Source organism: Tribolium castaneum, chromosome 2 (assembly GCF_031307605.1).
Source record: "Tribolium castaneum strain GA2 chromosome 2, icTriCast1.1, whole genome shotgun sequence".
Taxonomy (NCBI): Eukaryota; Metazoa; Arthropoda; class Insecta; order Coleoptera; family Tenebrionidae; genus Tribolium; species Tribolium castaneum.
Genome location: NC_087395.1, coordinates 5,147,821 through 5,165,747, shown reverse-complemented (window position 1 = coordinate 5,165,747; position 17,927 = coordinate 5,147,821). Strand labels below are relative to the sequence as shown.

At 31.1% G+C, this 17,927-nt stretch overlaps 1 long non-coding RNA gene across 1 annotated transcript; it reads right to left on the bottom strand.

The window, feature by feature from the left end:
- Positions 1–1,967: 1,967 nt before the first annotated feature.
- Positions 1,968–10,023, bottom strand: LOC103314561 (uncharacterized). Its single transcript, XR_511695.3, has 9 exons — positions 6,261–10,023; positions 5,151–5,295; positions 4,193–4,427; positions 3,859–4,133; positions 3,328–3,544; positions 2,871–3,053; positions 2,571–2,821; positions 2,447–2,519; positions 1,968–2,391 (listed from the first exon to the last, which is right to left on the bottom strand). It is a non-coding gene; the product is annotated as an uncharacterized LOC103314561 (long non-coding RNA).
- Between the last annotated feature and the right edge of the window lie 7,904 nt (positions 10,024–17,927).

Genomic DNA, 17,927 nt, shown 5'->3' with positions numbered 1-17,927 from the left:
GAAACCAACTACAAAAAAATGTTTATCTAGGCTTTCTCAAATTCACTGTTGAGTTGGCATGGAGTTTTACTATTTAGATCATGGTATTGGTATCTAATTATGGTATAAAATAAAACCAAATTTATTGTTAGTACAACAATATATTCCACAATTTTGATCAGTAATCACAACAAAAAACATTTTTATAACCAACGAAAGAGGAAAAACGTTAAAAAATTTAAAAACTTCTATTTTTGTAATATTAAATTGACATACTTAATTTAAAACGTTACTGTTTTTCATATTTCGTTGTCTTTATGTATGTAGTACAATTTAGCTTTCTTATTACAATTCCAATAATCCAATAATTTAACAAAGCATTTAAAACAACATAATCTTAACATAATTATAAATTGTCAAGTGATTTTTAGGCCAATAAAGTTTCCAAAAATCTAACAATTCAACATTTCCCGGTCTTTTTTGCGACTTATGTCAATAAATTAAATAACAGGTTTAGTATAACACAAAATTACAACGTTATATCGCAAAATTCTATTACAATAATAACAAATTTCAAAAGACAGCAAACCGAAATACGAAAAAGAACTGTCAAAGGATTGAAATTAATTTTTAATTTATAAAAAACAAAAAAGTAAAGAACTAGATTTAAATTTTCAAATTTCTAAAAAATTTTTTTTCGTATTCCCTTAACAAAAAAATATCCATACAATAACAACGAAAGGTGAAACAAGCAAATACATAAAAACTTGTCACTATTTTTAGACCAAATATGTATCCCCAAAAATGTGACCATTTAAAATTTTTAAGACCGGGAGCAATTACTTATTCTATGTTTACAGAAAGTAAAGCGTTCACAAAACTGTGCTCTTTGACACAACACAATAATCGCTACATCACAATTACTTTGAGATCTAGAAAACTGGATGTTAACTTACTGTGAATCGCAAACCGAATGCAAAACAAAATCAAAACAGTTTTCCAAATCTCATTACATTTTAGGTACTTATTTAAATAATTAGCGAAAGTCGCATTTTTTACTCAAATTCAAGGTAGCTTTTACAAACTTCGAAAAAATGGTCTTCTCTTAAATGATTTTCTATTTTGCTAAAAATGCACGTCAAAAATCAAATGAATTAATCAAATGTTTGGAAAAGCTGCCTTACATTTCACAACTTCAGTATTTTAAATTGTATCTTTTCAAATTTTTGTTTTTTTATATTTTTTTATTTTGCATTGTTGTATTTTAGGTTTTTTTGTATTTTTTATTTTGCGTTGCTGTATTTTTTTTTAATTTTTTTACAGCAACTTTTGCATTTTTGTTTTACATTTTTTTTAATTTTTTTCAAACTACCAAAAATTTTGCACAATTGATTACAAACAGATTTATTGTTATTTCTATATTGGTAAAACAACAGAGAAATCACAACAATAAATCTGCTTCACATTCGGCCACTTAAATCTAACAATTTTTATTTAAATGACGCAATAGTAGGTACACCACATTACTATTGAAATTTGGAAAACAGAATGTCATTTTATTGTGAATCCAAATTCGAATACAAAACCAAATCAAAAGTTTTCCAAATCTCATTAGTCATTACAGTTCACTCTGAGGTGTATGTAAACAATTTGCGAAGTTTTTTATTTACAAGAATTGAGGTAAAATATGGGCAGCTTTTACAAACTCAGAAAAAAATGTCACAACAAATTTTGTAAAAATGTACCTCAAAAATTATTAAAATAAATGTTTGGAAAAGCTGCCTACCATTTTTAACCGTAGTTCTCGTATTTTTATTTTTTTTTAATGTTTTTGGTTTTCCTTTTTTAATTTTTATTTTGTTATTTTTATCTTTTTATTTTGTTTTATTTATTTCTTTTGTTTTTTATTTTTCATTTTTTTGTTTTTTATTTTATTTTGTTTTTTAATTTTATTTTGTTTTTAATTTTATTTTGTTTTTATTTTTTTATTTCGTTTTTATTTGTTCTTTTACTTTTGTATTTTATAATCTTTTTTTTCTATTTTTTTCAAACAAGTAAGAATTCTGCACAACTGATTGTAAACAGATTTACTGTTATTTCTGTGCTGGTAAAACAGAGAAATCACAACAGTAAATCTGCTTCACATTCGCCCACCTTAATCTAACAAATGTTATTTAAAATTGACTATGTTTTCAATGTGAATAGAAAATTAATAATGATGTCAAATTTGGAAAATAGAGATTCTTGAACAAAATAAAATTAAAACAAAAAATTGATAATCTCATTAAAAACATAGGTAATATAAATTTAAAACCCAAAAAAACTTGATTAATTTTACATATTACAAAATCGTTACAAACTTGGCAACTTTATATAAACAATTTGTAATTATGTTCTATTTTGAAGTTCTCCCTAAAAACAGAGACTTCATTAACATCTTAAAAAATTAAAATGTTGAAAAACTCACCTCGAAGATCGTTGAAGCAAGGTTAAAAAGTTGAGCAGATTACTTGCAAACATAACCAGCATTCAAAAATGATCTAAAAATATTGAATTAAAATAAGAATAAAGCGATCCTAAAAAATACTAACATGAAATGGTCTGCTGGTTTGAACAGTCGATCACAAATTGACTGTTTATCCAATCTGCTGTACGTTTTATTCTTAAGTAAACCTTTATCACACTGCAAGCTGTAGTTAATCTACATGTCTAAACGGAAATCGTGACATTTCATTTGAGACGAGTTTTCAGGCAAATCCAGTATTCAAGTCGAAATTTTTGGACTGAAGCCTTTTAACGGTACTGTCTTTCTTGCAATGTTTTCGCTAAAGACTTTCCATTACTGCGGTAAAATAGTAAGTCAACACAAACAAACAAAATGTTACAACTACCTTAGGCACTTTTTGGAATGAACCAACCGATGATATTTGAAGGACCATAAATTTTGCTACTGTCTAGTCGGGTCTAAAGCGATAATAAAATGTGAGGTATGTAAGGTGTTACTCGTATGTCTTGCTTCTTGTATCTTGTATGTGTATGATTTTGAAAACTTCAAACAGTACGTATACATTGCCCTGTAAAAAATTAAATTATAGTATCTCTTAAAATATTATGTAAAAATATATTATGAACTAAGTGTTTGTCTCTTGAAGCAAAAAAAAACACAACAAATCCAATCATGGAGAATCCAACACACTATTATTTTATACTTTAGGTAGGTACTATGAGTACTAACACTTTTGTAATAATATGTATTTTAGCTATTTCTAAACTGCTTAGTAGCTGATTTTTCATGTTAAACTTAAATAGTTACAAAATGACAAAAAATAATTACAATCAAAAAAATACCTTTAGAATGTTGTATGTGGTTAAATATCCACTGAATATATTTGATCGGAGATCCCATGGCTGCATAAAGTTCATTCATAATCTCTCTGGGCAGAGTGCCTCAATCACACCTGTATGTTGACAGATGATATCTTTGATAAAAATGTTTCAAAGTATGAACAAATCGTTGAATTGTTGTAGAGCTGTCTGTCGCAACTAAATATTTATCAGCAATCCACTGTGAAAAATTGCAAATAAAATCTAATTAGTATATATTATGAAGATCAGAGTTACAAATATGAACTCTGTTCAAACAGAACCCATTAAGTTAATTTTTTTATTAATGTAGTTGTAAAAAGTCATTAATACAATAATGATCCCAATGTTTGGTATCATCGTATCAAATGAAAATGTACGTTTTTACATAAACTGTGCAATCAAAAACGTAATTTAAAAAAAAGTAGTTTTCTTCAATTTCAAAATTGGATTTAATGAATCTGCTTGAACTAAGAACTACTGAAAACTATTGAAAAAAAAAATGGACAGGCTCACCTTGTTAGAGGCTCCGTAAAGGAACATCTCATTATTGACGGGTTAAATGACAAAGCGGCAGATCGACTGTTGACTATATGGTATAACAAGAGCTTTCAGACGATAAAACAATGTTTGCATTGTTTGATCTAATTTCTTTATTGCGATATTTGTTGTTATTCCATTTGAGACAAATTCTCAGGTAAATCCAATGGTCGAGTAAAAGTTTTCGAGCTGTGATCTTTTAACGGTACTGTATTTCTTGTAATGGTTTTAGAGTCAGACTGTTTCCATTACTACAAAACAATAGTAAAGTCAACTTAGTCAACATAAATAAACGCAATGTTACAGTTACCTTGAGCATAGTTTCAAATAATCCAATCGATGGCAGAAGTATAAATTTTGCTGAAGTCTCAACAAAAATATTTGTCATTAATTTAACCGCAAGTTCTAAAGCGATAGTAAAACGCTTTGTTGTAGATTTGTATTTCCAGAGTTTCCATGTAAGGTGCTATTGAGATTTCTCAGTTCAATATGTCGTCGAAAACTTGCAACTTCACCGTTAAACTGAACAATACGAATGCATTACCCTATAAATAATAAGATTTTAGTATGCCTCCAATAAATGTTTGAAAATTATTTCGAATTAGGCAAAATTAAACTTATAAGCCATAATTTTTAGTTGTGTAAAGAAACAGCAATACCAGTTGAAGAAGAGTCACAAAATGGCACGAACGAATTGAGTGTCAAAAGAATGTTAGATAGTGTGAGTGTTGCGCGTAGCGACAAGGTCCATAGGTAGTTTCTTAATTTGGATAAAACTACTAACTTTATTTATTATACGGGGTGTTATTAAGGAATGGCTAAACAATATTTCATATGGGAATTTGTCATGATCAGAACTATTGAGAGCCACTGTGGTAGTTTATTAGCAGTTCATTTGTATGAAAGGTTCGAATGCTGGTCCTGGCAAAAAAATTTAATAACAAAACATAAATTGAAATAGAAGAATAACGAAGTGAACCAAAAAGTTAATTTACCTTTGGTGTTTTGTCAATAATATTATTTACGCTAATTCTTATAATTCTAGTTCAGCAGTTCTCATGGTTTTTGAAAAAAACATGCATTTCTGAATTACAAAAATTGTACTTAATCGATTTGTTTTGCCATTCTCTGTCTACCTTTAAATTTTTACTAAACCATTCCATAACACGCTGTATACTAAAAGTGTATCGTTCGTAACATACCATAAGATTATTTATACTTTACAAGTACTAGAAGAACTAAATTTAATATCCAATGAGTATACTTACTTGACTAAAAATTCCATTAAAGCAGAAAGTTTCATTCATTTGCAATATATCCTTGTTGCCACTATGTTGATAGACGATCTCTTTGACACAAAGCGTTGAATTGTTTTTGAAGAGCCGTCGCAAACTAATATTTATCATCAAATCACTGTAAAAAATTACAAATCAAAGTCAGTTAACATTATAAAGATCACTGATTCAAGTAACAAATACAGGATGTTTCAAAATTGGAAAATTCTGAGTGCAGAGCACTGTAGAGAAACACTTTCGTAGTCCAGATATAGAAAAAAATTAAGATTGGGGGCTTCCCCACAATGGTTTGATGATCACTGTTTCAATTGCGTTTTCGTCGAATACAAGCTGAAAGTTTCAGTGTTTATTGCGATTAATGGTGGAGATGATTGTGGAAAATAATAACTAAATTTTTTTTAGTAAAAAATCTTAATTTCAATAATTTCCGTCTGATTTAAAAAAATATACGAAAATTTACGATTTTTTAACTTTAAAATGCTAGTTTTTCGAGAAATTATTTTATATTATTATTTTTTACAATCATCTACACCATAAATAACAATAAACGCTGAAATTTTTTGTCTACATTTGAAGAAAACGAAATTCAAAGTGCACTGTAAGTGTACATTCAAACTAATGTAACTTTATGGAAAAGTCCTCAATGTTTATTTTGTTTCTACATTTGGACTAGTGAAGTGATTCTCTACAATGCCCTGAACTCGGAAAACACCACTTTTGAGACACGCTGTATTGTCTATATTCAAACAGAAGTCATTAAGTTTATTTTTTTCTATAGCAGATGTAAACTATCATTTCATTTGAGTAGATAAAATAGCACTTTAACCGCAAGGATTGAAAAATTAAATTTACACATTCCAACATACTTAATTTAACTGCTATAGCAAAAATTGTGATTAAACACGACGATCAAGATGGGTTATCCACTCGTTAAATAAGTGAAACAGAAACTTTGCATTGAAAAAAGTAACTTCAAATAATTTTGAAAATTCAAATTTGGACTAAATGGTTCTGCTTGAACGTCCACAATAATTATTTTTTTTTTATTAACAAAAACTACTGAAAAAAAATGTACAGACTCACCTTGATAAATGCTCAGGAAAGGGCCATCTCTTAGTTGTCTTAGTAAAAGGGCAACAAGAAGAGTAAGTAGTCACTATAAACTTTTCTCCGGAACAGTAGTTATACGACTGCAGGCGCGCACAGCAAATGGGTTGGTGACAATATGGCAGAATACATACTTTCAGATGATTTGTTCCTGATGGAATTTCTTTATGGCGTAGACCCAATTTGTGACAAGGGTTGTACTATCTAGAGTTAGATGAAATTCAAGCTGAGTAAGCATAAACTGGTTCTTCTAATTTAGCACACTTTTCGATGTCAAAAACACTTTTCCCTTCTCTTTGTCTTCTTTTCTTAGTTTTGTTTATAGACACTATTTTCTAACACCTTTCTAACACTATTCTAACACTATTTTCTACTGAAGACACATCTAAGCACTATTCACTGTTTACGTCAAAACTCACCACTGTATTGTTAACTAAACTATAAGTGAATTTGAACAGACACTGAACTAAAAATGAAATGAACTTAAAATAAACAGGAACTGACTGAAAATTGGTTTTCAACTCCTCTTCAACTGTCATCCACGTGTTCTTCCTTTAATATAAATTGAGTTCCAATAAAGAGTTTTAGAGGTTCAAACAAACTGTTCCTGGGCAGACTGGGCAGGCAATAAACTGATTCTTCAAATTTCGCAGATTTTTTTTTTGAGGCCCAAAGCACTTTTCACTTCTCTTTGTCTTCTTTTCTCAGTTCCATTTGAAAACACTATTTTCTACTGGAGATACAACTCACTGTTCATGTCACCACTGTATTGTTAACTGAATTAAAACTGAACTTAACCAAAACTTGAACTAACACTGACACTGAACTGTAACTGAGTAAAACTAAACACAATAAAATAGAAATAAAACTAACACTGAACTTAACAACAAAAACTAAACTGAAAATAAACTGACAATCAAAATTAATCAACACTGGCTTTCAACTCTTCTTCAACTGTCATCCAAGTGGTCTTGCAAGTGAAGAGCTATCAGAGCTTAAAAGGTCTAAATAGAGATACCACGTTTCAACCCTTGCAATTCTTGCAATGTCTTTTCTTTTAATCCCCGGGCCCCGCCCCGCCAGGGGTAGTGAGGCACGTCCTTAAGGATGAATTTGCCTCTCCTATTTCTTCAACTTCAATTGCAAAACAAATCTATAAAATTCTAAAGTTCTTCCAGAAAATGCAGGAAATGCAGAAAAATGACATTTGGTTTCCCAAAAGATCAATTTAACAAAGGCGAAGAGCGTTATCCACCAAATTCCCAAACAGCCATCTACTGTTGCTGATTTCAGGTCGTTCACATGGTTCATGGATTCAGAAAGAATTCACACTCAATTTTTCAATCCCATTGAATGCACACCAGGAAGAAACAACTCCCGTTGGTGCTCCTGAAGGCTTCACTAGACTAGGTGAAGAAGGTCTGGAAGGTGAACATCGTCTACAGCCTGATGGTCAAAAGTGAGAAACCGAGAAAATGAGGCAAAAGCAGGTCAATGCCACTGCTGCCAACGATTCCATTACAGGAACTGCATAGCAGAACAGTGATGTGTCAAGTTCATGACCAAAAACACATTTTGTAGTCCCAATTTATGACGACACTTATACTATCTAGAGTTAGATGGCATTCAAGCTGAGCAAGCTATAAACTGGTTCTTCTAATTTAGCACACTTCTCGAGGTCCAAGGCACATTTAACTTCTCTTTGTCTTCTTTTCTTGGTTCCGTTTATAGACACTATAAACACCGTTTATAGACTAACACTATTTTTTACTGGAGGCACCTTTAAGCATCGTTCACTGTTTACGTAAAACTCTCCACTGCATTGTTAACTGAACCAAAACTGAATTTGAACAGACACTAAAACTGAACTAAACTGAAAATAAATTAAAACTGACTAAAAATTAATTAATACTGGTTGCGAACTCCTCTTCAATTGTCGTGTCCTTCCTTTAAAATAAATTAACTTCAAGAAGAGGGTTACAGAGGTTCAAACGATTCGTTCCTAAAGCATTGCCTGATGGAACTTCTTTATAGCGATCGATGTGTAGTTCAAAAATTTGCGATGACAGTTCTACTACCGAGGGTTAGCTGGCATACAAACTAGGCAAACGATAAAAACTGGTTCTTCTAATTTCGCAGACATTTTCTAAGACACAAAGCACTTTTCACTTCTCTTTGTATTCGTTTTTCGGGAGAAGACATTTATCTTAAACACTAGTTTCTATTGAAGGTACAACTCACTGTTCATGTTCATCACTAAATTGTCTGCTGAATTAAAACTAAACTTAAGTGAAGCTGAACTATCACTGACTGGACTGCAAATGAACTGGAACTGAGTAAAACTAGACACAATAAAACAGGAATGAAACTAACACTGAACTTAACAGAAACTGAAATGAAAACAAACTGACACTCAAAATTAATGAACACTGGCTTTCAACTCCTTGCACGTGGTCTTCCTTTAAATTAAAATAGGAAATAAAGGACTACCATGTTTCAGCCCTTGCAATTCTTGCAATGTCTGGGCAACTTACCAAGAAAAAATAGAGCAATTCTTTTCCTAAAGTAAAATCATAGAAAAACAAAAGGACACCGTTGGTCAGATTAATTCTTCGATTCCTCTACTTTTTCTTATAATCCCCGGGCCCCGCCCCGCCCGAGGTAGTGAGGCACGTCCTTAAGGATGAATTTGCCCCTCCTATTTCCTTAACTTCCAATCGCAAAATGAATCTATAAAATTCCTTAAGTTCTTTTTGAAAATGCAGGAAATGCAGAAAAGTGACATTTAGTTTCCCAAAAGATCAACTTAACAAAGACGATAAGTGTAATCCACCAAATTCGCATACAGCCACCCCTACTGTCGCTGATTTCAGGTCGTTCACACGGTTCACAAGGATTCAGAAAGAATTCCATAGCACACTTTCACACTCCAGTGGCACTATGGCTGTTTATAGACACTTCTCTCAAACTCTATTTTTTACTGGAGGCACTACTCACTGTTCAAGTCACCACAATACTTTTAACTGAACTAGAATTATTGGAACTGAGTTGAACTAAACACAATAAAACTGGAATGGAACTAACACTGACCTGTACCTAAACTAGAACGCAACTAAAACATTAATCTGGCACTGAACTGAACTAAAAACAAACCAAAACTGACTGAAAATGAACTAATAATTGGTTTTGAACTCCGTTTCAATTATTGTAACCCATGTAATCTCCCTTTATATTAAATTCACTTCAGGTAAGGGGATACTGAGGCTAAAAATTTCAAGTAGGAACACGATGATTCAACCCTTGCAATATCTGAGCAATTTACTTGATGTACCCATTGGCTGATGGAACTTCTCTATGGCAAGTCTATGTATAGTTCAAATTTGCGACGACAGTTGTACTAGAGTTAGCTGGCAGCCAATCTGAGATAAGTGTGGTGCTTTTAATTTCCAACACACTTTTTTGAGGCCCAAAGAATTTTCACTTCTTCAGAGCCACTATTGCTGTCTCTAGACAATTGTGTGTTAAACACTATTCTCTACTGGAAGCATTAAGCGCCACTCAATGATATCGTCAAACTCACCACCGAGTTAATAATACTAACTGCATTAAAAGTGAACTGAAAAGAAACTGAAGCTGATCTAACAGTGATGTGCTGCTTTACCAAAAACCAATCTACCACCTACAGACGAAAAATGCAAAAATAATATAATAGAATATTTGGAATAGCACATGCGACGAGACATCGAAAATAAAAAAATTTTTTTTTAGATAATTTCAACCTCAACCTATCCATCATAATGATAAAAAATGATGCTTGGAACGATGGAATACACCAACAGAGGAAAATTACTCGGGGTATAGGAAGAAGCATAACCAATCTACAATGAAGTGAAGAAGTTCCATCAGTGGGCCATGAACCTTTAGTTTTAGGTAATGTTCAATAATATAAAATCCTCAATGTATGTATTATAGGATGAAACAATCCAACAATTGTATTCCAGGATTCATTTAAGCACTATAGCAGCAACTGCAATGACAGACAAAAAATTCAGAAAAATCGGCAAGTTTACGAAAGACAAATAAAATGCTCCAACAAAGCAGAAGTTTCTCAAACATGATTTTCCCAGAAATACCTTTTCAAAGTAGGACATTCCCAAAACGTTAAAAACGAACAAAGTAAAACAGGTAACATCACTAACATTTCGTCGAAAACGCATCGAAGAGGTAGAAAATTATGAAATAAAAAAAAGCAAAAACTTATACCGAGATTTGTAATGTGCAGAAACACAACGCAGACCACTACTAATAAAACTTCGGCAAAGCGTATGAGGTAGAGAAGTAAGAACTATTGAACAGTCTGTGTTTACGCCTCGACCAAATAATGCAGAAAAAACGAGCGTTCAGAAATCATTTTAAAATACCGTGACAAACTTACTTTGAAAAAAAAAACGTACGAGCGAAATTCGACACAGAATTAAATTAAAAGAGAAAACCCCCTTTTAGACATTCATGATGATTGATTATGATTGATGATAATTTATAATAATTTATGATGATGTATGTTGAAGTATGATGATGCATGTACGTATGAGGATGCATAATGATGTATAATGATGAAGAATGATGTATAATTTATAATGATTCCAGATGATGTATGAGGATGTATGATGATTTACGATGATGTACGATGCTTTGTGATGATGTATGAAGATGTATGATGTGTGATTTATGATGATTTCTGATAATTTATGATAAGTGATGAAGCATGATTATGTATGAGAATGTATGATAATTTACGATGATGTATGATATGACAATTTATAGTGATTTATGATGATATATGATGTGAGGATGTATGATGAGTTACGATGATATACAATAATTTATGATGTGTGATGAAGTTCATGATGTATGATGATGCATGATTATGTATGATGATGTATGATGATGCATGATTATGTATGATGATGTATGAAGATGCATAATGATGTATGATTGATGATTTCTGATTATGTATGAGAATTATGATAGTTTAGGATAAATAAATAAATAAATTTATGACAAATGATGATCTACTATGATGTACGATGATGTGTTATGATTTCCGTTGATGATTTCTGATGACTATTTATGATTTCTGATGATGACTGATTTATGATGTATGAAGATCTATGATTATGTATGATTTATGATGATGTACGATGAAGTACAGTGAAATATGATGATTTGCGATGATATATGATGAATTATGATGACGTATGATGATGTATGCGAATGTACAATGATTTACGATGATGCATTATTATGTATGATGATTTACGATTATATATGATATAGTGACGTATGAAGCTGTATAACGATGAAAAGTGATGATATATGATAATGTGTGAGGATGTGTGATAAGTTACGATGATATATGATAATTTATGAAGAGTGATGACTGATGATTGATGAAGTATGATGATGTATGAAGATGCATACTGATGTATAATTTATCGTGAAGTATGATTTGTAATGAGTCCTGATGATATATGAGGTTTATGATTTAGGAAGAATGAATAAATTTCTGATGATTGATGCTTTACTATGATGTAGGATGATGTGTGATGATGTAGGTTGATAGGTTCTTATGATGAATGATGAGGTATGATGATGTGTGTTGAAGTATAGTGATTACGATAATGTGTGATAATTTATGATCATATATGATCATTTATGATGACGTATGATAATGTACGAAGATGTACGATGATTTACGATAAAGTATGAAAACGCATGATTATGTATGATGATTTATGAGTAATGATGATGTATGAGTATGTACGAAGATTTACGATAATGTATGATGCATTATAATAAAATAAAGAATATATATATATTAGATATTATAATAAAGAATTAACTGAAGAATTATTAGAAATCAGAAAATCCTTATCAAAACTTCAAGTTCCAAATATAAACAACCCTTACAGTCAAATTTATGAGAACCATCAAAAAATCTATATCCTTCTAAACGAGAAGTACAAACAAGACCATCTGACAAGAAATTCTATTCTCAATACTCGGATAGCTACCATTATTCAAAAATAACGAAAATAAGTAACATTTTAGATGAAATAATTATTAAGTTGTCGCCAATCAGTTTATACACATCTTACCCAAAATTAGACATGACTCAACATTCAACAAGCCTATGAGCATCATAAAATAACACTAACAGAAGTTCCTTATGAAAAGATTACATCATTTCTGACAAGATGAAAATCTTAATTTCACGAAAACCGAAAACACATAACAGCCACGACAAAATATTGAAGATAAAACAAATAATGAATTCCATTAGGTTAAAGGCCAAATTGTTTAGGTATAAACAGAAAATCCTTAAACAAAACTTATTAAAAAAATAAACACTGAAAATTTAAAAAGGAATGGTGTCGAGATTATGAGCAAATATGAGAAGAGAAAATATAATATAATTCTTACTTCAGACCATCGTGCATTATACACACACACAATCAGAAAGACCAATTGTCTTTTATCCTATTTTTTTTTTCGAATATATGATCGACGAATTTGGAAACTATAATCAGAATTTTTAAGAATGAAATATTCTACTAAAAACACCACACAAGCAGTTTTAGCCCACCACAGCCCCTAACCGAAACTTTCAACACGAAAATTAAGACTTTAATTAAGTACTCAATAAATCCCATTAAAAAGGGATGACGAAATAGTTTGAACGAAGTGACATGAGTGTTAGTTACGCCAATTTAAATAAAACCACCAAGTTGATCAGTTGGCAAGTCTTGATAGATATTATTAAAAAAAAACATAACCCTCGCAAATTCTACATGATCTAATCTTTTTAACCGATGAATATGACGAAAATCAAATCACAAGAATTTGGACCATAATGATGCCGAACCACTGAAGCGCTTTTAACAACCAAGTACGAGATAAAACATTATTGAAAGAAAAATCAATCCAAAATGTAAATAAATCGCAACAATTTGCAAATAATCCAGGGTATGCCAAACTGAAGTCCTCCCGAAAGAAAACTAAAAATGATACTTTTCCAGATCACCACAATTTATAGATGAATTTACGACATGAATGACAAAAATCGCAGTCACAATCACACCTTTTATAGTTCCATCGCTGAACCAAAACTTCTATGTGAAATTCAACAATTAAACTACTATAACTGACAATTTAATGTTTAATAATATTTTAACTGTTACATTTTCAAATCCAATTTCATCAATAAGCGGAATTATAGATTAATAGACAAATGTTGTAAACCAAGAAATTTTATGTCAATCAATAACCACAACGAGCATTACAGAAGAAGAAGCTACCCCTTAAGAAAATACAGTAATGTTGTTTTTGTTGAAGTATTTTATTACAATGCGAACTGAGCAATAATATAAACATGGAAGAAAATAATAAAGTTAGACCAAAAAAACTAAAATGAAAACGATGTACGAATCACTGGGCATGTAAATAGATTAGAAAATTTTAGACGAAATTCACAATTTACACCCCCCGATCGTAAACCAACTGGAGGCAATCTCACTTCAAAATTAGTTAGATGAAGACTCAGATGAGAAGAAATCGTTTCTAAAAAATGAAAATTAAACACTAGTACAGACGCCCTTACTCCAATACAAATTAACACCTTTAAAAAAACAAAATAGTACGTAACATTTTAAGTTCGATTCTATAGTATGTAACGAAGAAACAACTGAAAAATTATTAGAAATTAAACTCTAGAAATTATCAGTTACAAAAATACAAATAACCCTAGCAGCCCAATATTAGAACCAACAAAAAATTTAGAACCTTCTAAACGAAATTCCTCTAAAGTTAAGTACAAATAAGACAAGATACAAGACGTTCACATTTCAGAAATCCTAATGAAATATTTATTTTAAATATGCTCTCAAAATCATCGAGACAAATTAACCTGTACCCAAATCTTTGAAAATCAAAAAACGAAAATTGGAGCAACTACGTGAACTAGATTCAACATTAATGAAAAAACTTTTTGGACCAAAATGAAGTCGAACGATATAGTAATAATAGAACCATTGAAGAATCAAGCAGAAGTTAAAAAATTGTCATGTGTTATGTTATCGCCATCCACGTGCCGTGGATCAGCATGAAACCTTCCATAAGGATCTATTGACGACACGCGCTTTCCAACACCGTGGTCATCAAAAACCTTGCAACTCCTGCAGTTATTATTATTATAAATTCAGATCAGGAAAATACGCATTTTCAGTCTGGAACATAATCTTGAGTCGTGGTGCTGCCTGTCGTTAATTTCAAGCCATTCGTAAAATTGTAAAAGTTATAATTAATTAATAACAAGTGAAATAATTGTAAAAGTGAAGTTGTAACAATAAATATAAAGTGTAAATAAAAATAGTGAAAATAAATAGTTTTTTAAAAAATAATTTGTTAACGCTCCCACGTTAACTGGCGCAGTCGAAGTAGGATTCACAAAGGATTCACAGAGGACAATTCCCAAAGGATTCCTTGTATTTTAATACTTTATTGTGAAGAACAATTTTTGGATATTTTCGAGCCGCGAGACAACATCGCTCAACGCCGAAATACCAAAGTTTCAAGAGTTGAAGAATATTGAAGATTTTTACGAAGACATTATTGAAGATTTTACCGAAGACATAATTGAAGATAATTGAAGGTCTTTCTTGAAGATATTCCCTTGAAGATTTTACTGAAGATTTTTGAAGATTTCGAATTTCGAGTTTCCGGACAAACATCGCTGGACTCTCCTAATTCCACATATTGAAGATTGGAGTATTTCTGGACAACATCGCCGGAGGTCAATTCCAATCTCAATTCCCGGAACCTAAGACTCAGAGGACAAAAATCGCCGGATTCTTTCGTTCCTTGAACCCAATGAAGAATTGCACAAAACTGTGAGTAATACTCGTTTCCTTAACCAATTGCATGTCAGATTCCTCAATTCCAAGTCCACCAGACTCAAGCTCAGACTCAGAAATAAACGAACTCGAAAATTTAATTAAAAACTTAATTATTGACGAATTTAACATAAATACACAGACTCATAGAGAAAGAATGGCTCAACAATTTCAATCAGAATATTTAAAAATAATTCCACAATTCAACGGAGAACCATCAGAACTTGCAGATTTTATCGCAGCATGTGATCTTCTAATAAACACATTTTCAGACCCAAATCAAGAAGCTTTCATAAACAAATTTATATTAACCTCAATAAAAACAAAATTAATCGGAGAGGCAAAATTCACTATTAAGAGACTTAATGCTATTAAAACAAGAAAGCGAAACTCCGCAACAATTCTGCCATCGTTGTCAAGATATAAAAAGTTTATTATTGTCTAATTTAGCAGTAACCGAGTTGAATGAAGCTGTCAGAGCTGTGAAACGTGAAATGTTCGACAAGTTAACATTAAAAGCATTTTTAAGCGGACTAAAAGAGCCACTTGGTTCAATTATAAGATCGCGAAATCCACAAACTCTAGAACAAGCCCTTTCCAAAATTCTCGACGAAGAAAATATTCTTTATGTGAAAAATCGAACAAATTATTTAATTCAAAACAAAACCAGAGAATACAGGTCAAACAATACCCCGACTCATTTTATTAATAGAAATGCTGAACCGCAATCGCATCAACGTCCTTTATTAACTTCTCAATCGCGCAATCAGAATTTTCGAGGCCAACAAAATGTAAGACCGAGATTTAACACGAATAATTACAACCAAAATCAAAGAAGAACTTACCAAAATAATCCACAAAATTATTCTCAGAATTATCCGAGAAATTATTCACAAAATTTTCCAAGGCAAAGTTACCAAAATCAATACCAAAACCAGTTCCCCAATCAACAACGAAATTTCCAAAATAATCCCCAAAATAATTTTCAAAATGTTCAAAATCAACAACCGCGCAACACACAAAACGTTTTCCAACCAAACCCAAATCGTAAATTTCCAAAACCAGTTCCAATGGAAACTTCCACAATCAGTCGAAACAATCAAATGAGACAACAACCACAAAGACAACCCTCTCAACAAAGACCAAATTTTACTTTTGAAGAATTATATTATCAAGATGCAGAAAACCCTGAAAATCAAATAAATGAAAACACAGAAGAATTTGACGACATAAATAATTTTGCTGAAACAAACAATTTTCCCGAAACAGAAAATAAAAATCCTTCCCAAAATTTTTGGATACAGCCTCCAATAAACAATCAAACGTAATTGAATTAAATATTGACCGGAATTACATTTCAAAACTACCATACATAATTCTACCCGAATTTAACGCAAAGATGATGATAGATACAGGCTCCGCAAAAACACTTTTAAGTCCAAAAATCGCACAAAATTTTTATTCAAATTTAATAGTCTCAGATCCTTTTGAAATACATTCAGTTCATGGAACAACACGTCATAAAGCAAGTGCAACAATTCCCCTTTCAAAAATTTTCGAAAGACCAGATTTGAAACACAAACATTATCTTGTCGATTTTAACCCAAAATATAATGGATTAATAGGCATAGATTTGATCAGAAAATTAAATGCATCCCTCGATTTTGGAAAGAAACTTTTTGTAACAAATAAAGTAAAAATACCAATATATTTTGAATCAGATGAAATAAAAAAGAAAAAACCAATTTTTAAAGTCACTTTACCCCCAAGATCAGAACAGATAATAAACATCCCTGTTGATAAAGACATAAATGAAGAAATTTTATCATATATCAAATTTAAAGAAGTCGAAATACCGTCATCATTCGTCACAGTAAAAAATCAAATCGCGACAACCACAATAATCAACCCCACAGAAAAAGAATTATGTTTTATGCTATTCGAACCATTAAAAATTGAGGCGATAAACACTTTTTATATAAACCCAGAACCAATAATAACCCCAATCGACTCAAATATTGACCAACAATTAAAGGAAAATTTGAAAAATATCAGAATATCACATTTAAATTCAGAAGAACAAAGACAAATCAAAAATTTATGCTTTGATTACAGAGATATATTTTATTGTGAAAACTTACCTCTAACTTTTAACAATCAAATTAAACATTACATCCGAACAAAAGACAACAACCCAATATTTACAAAAACTTATCGATACCCAGAAATTCACAAAGAAGAAGTGAGAAAACAAATAAATTCAATGCTAACTCAAGGTATAATCAGACCATCAACATCACCTTGGTCCAGTCCAATTTGGATTGTCGAAAAAAAAATTAGATGCATCAGGAAAAAAGAAATGGAGATTAGTAGTAGACTATCGAAAATTAAACAAAAAAACTGTTAATGATAAGTACCCTTTGCCAAACATAACTGACATTTTAGATAAACTTGGAAAAAGTATATATTTCACAACCCTCGATTTAGCATCCGGTTTCCACCAAGTTCAAATGAACCCCGATGATATAGAAAAAACCGCCTTCAGCACAGAAAATGGTCATTATGAATACCTAAGAATGCCTTTTGGTTTAAAGAACGCGCCCGCAACATTTCAAAGAGTTATGGATAACATTTTAAGAGGAATTCAAAATGAAAAATGTTTTGTTTATTTAGATGACATAATAATATTTTC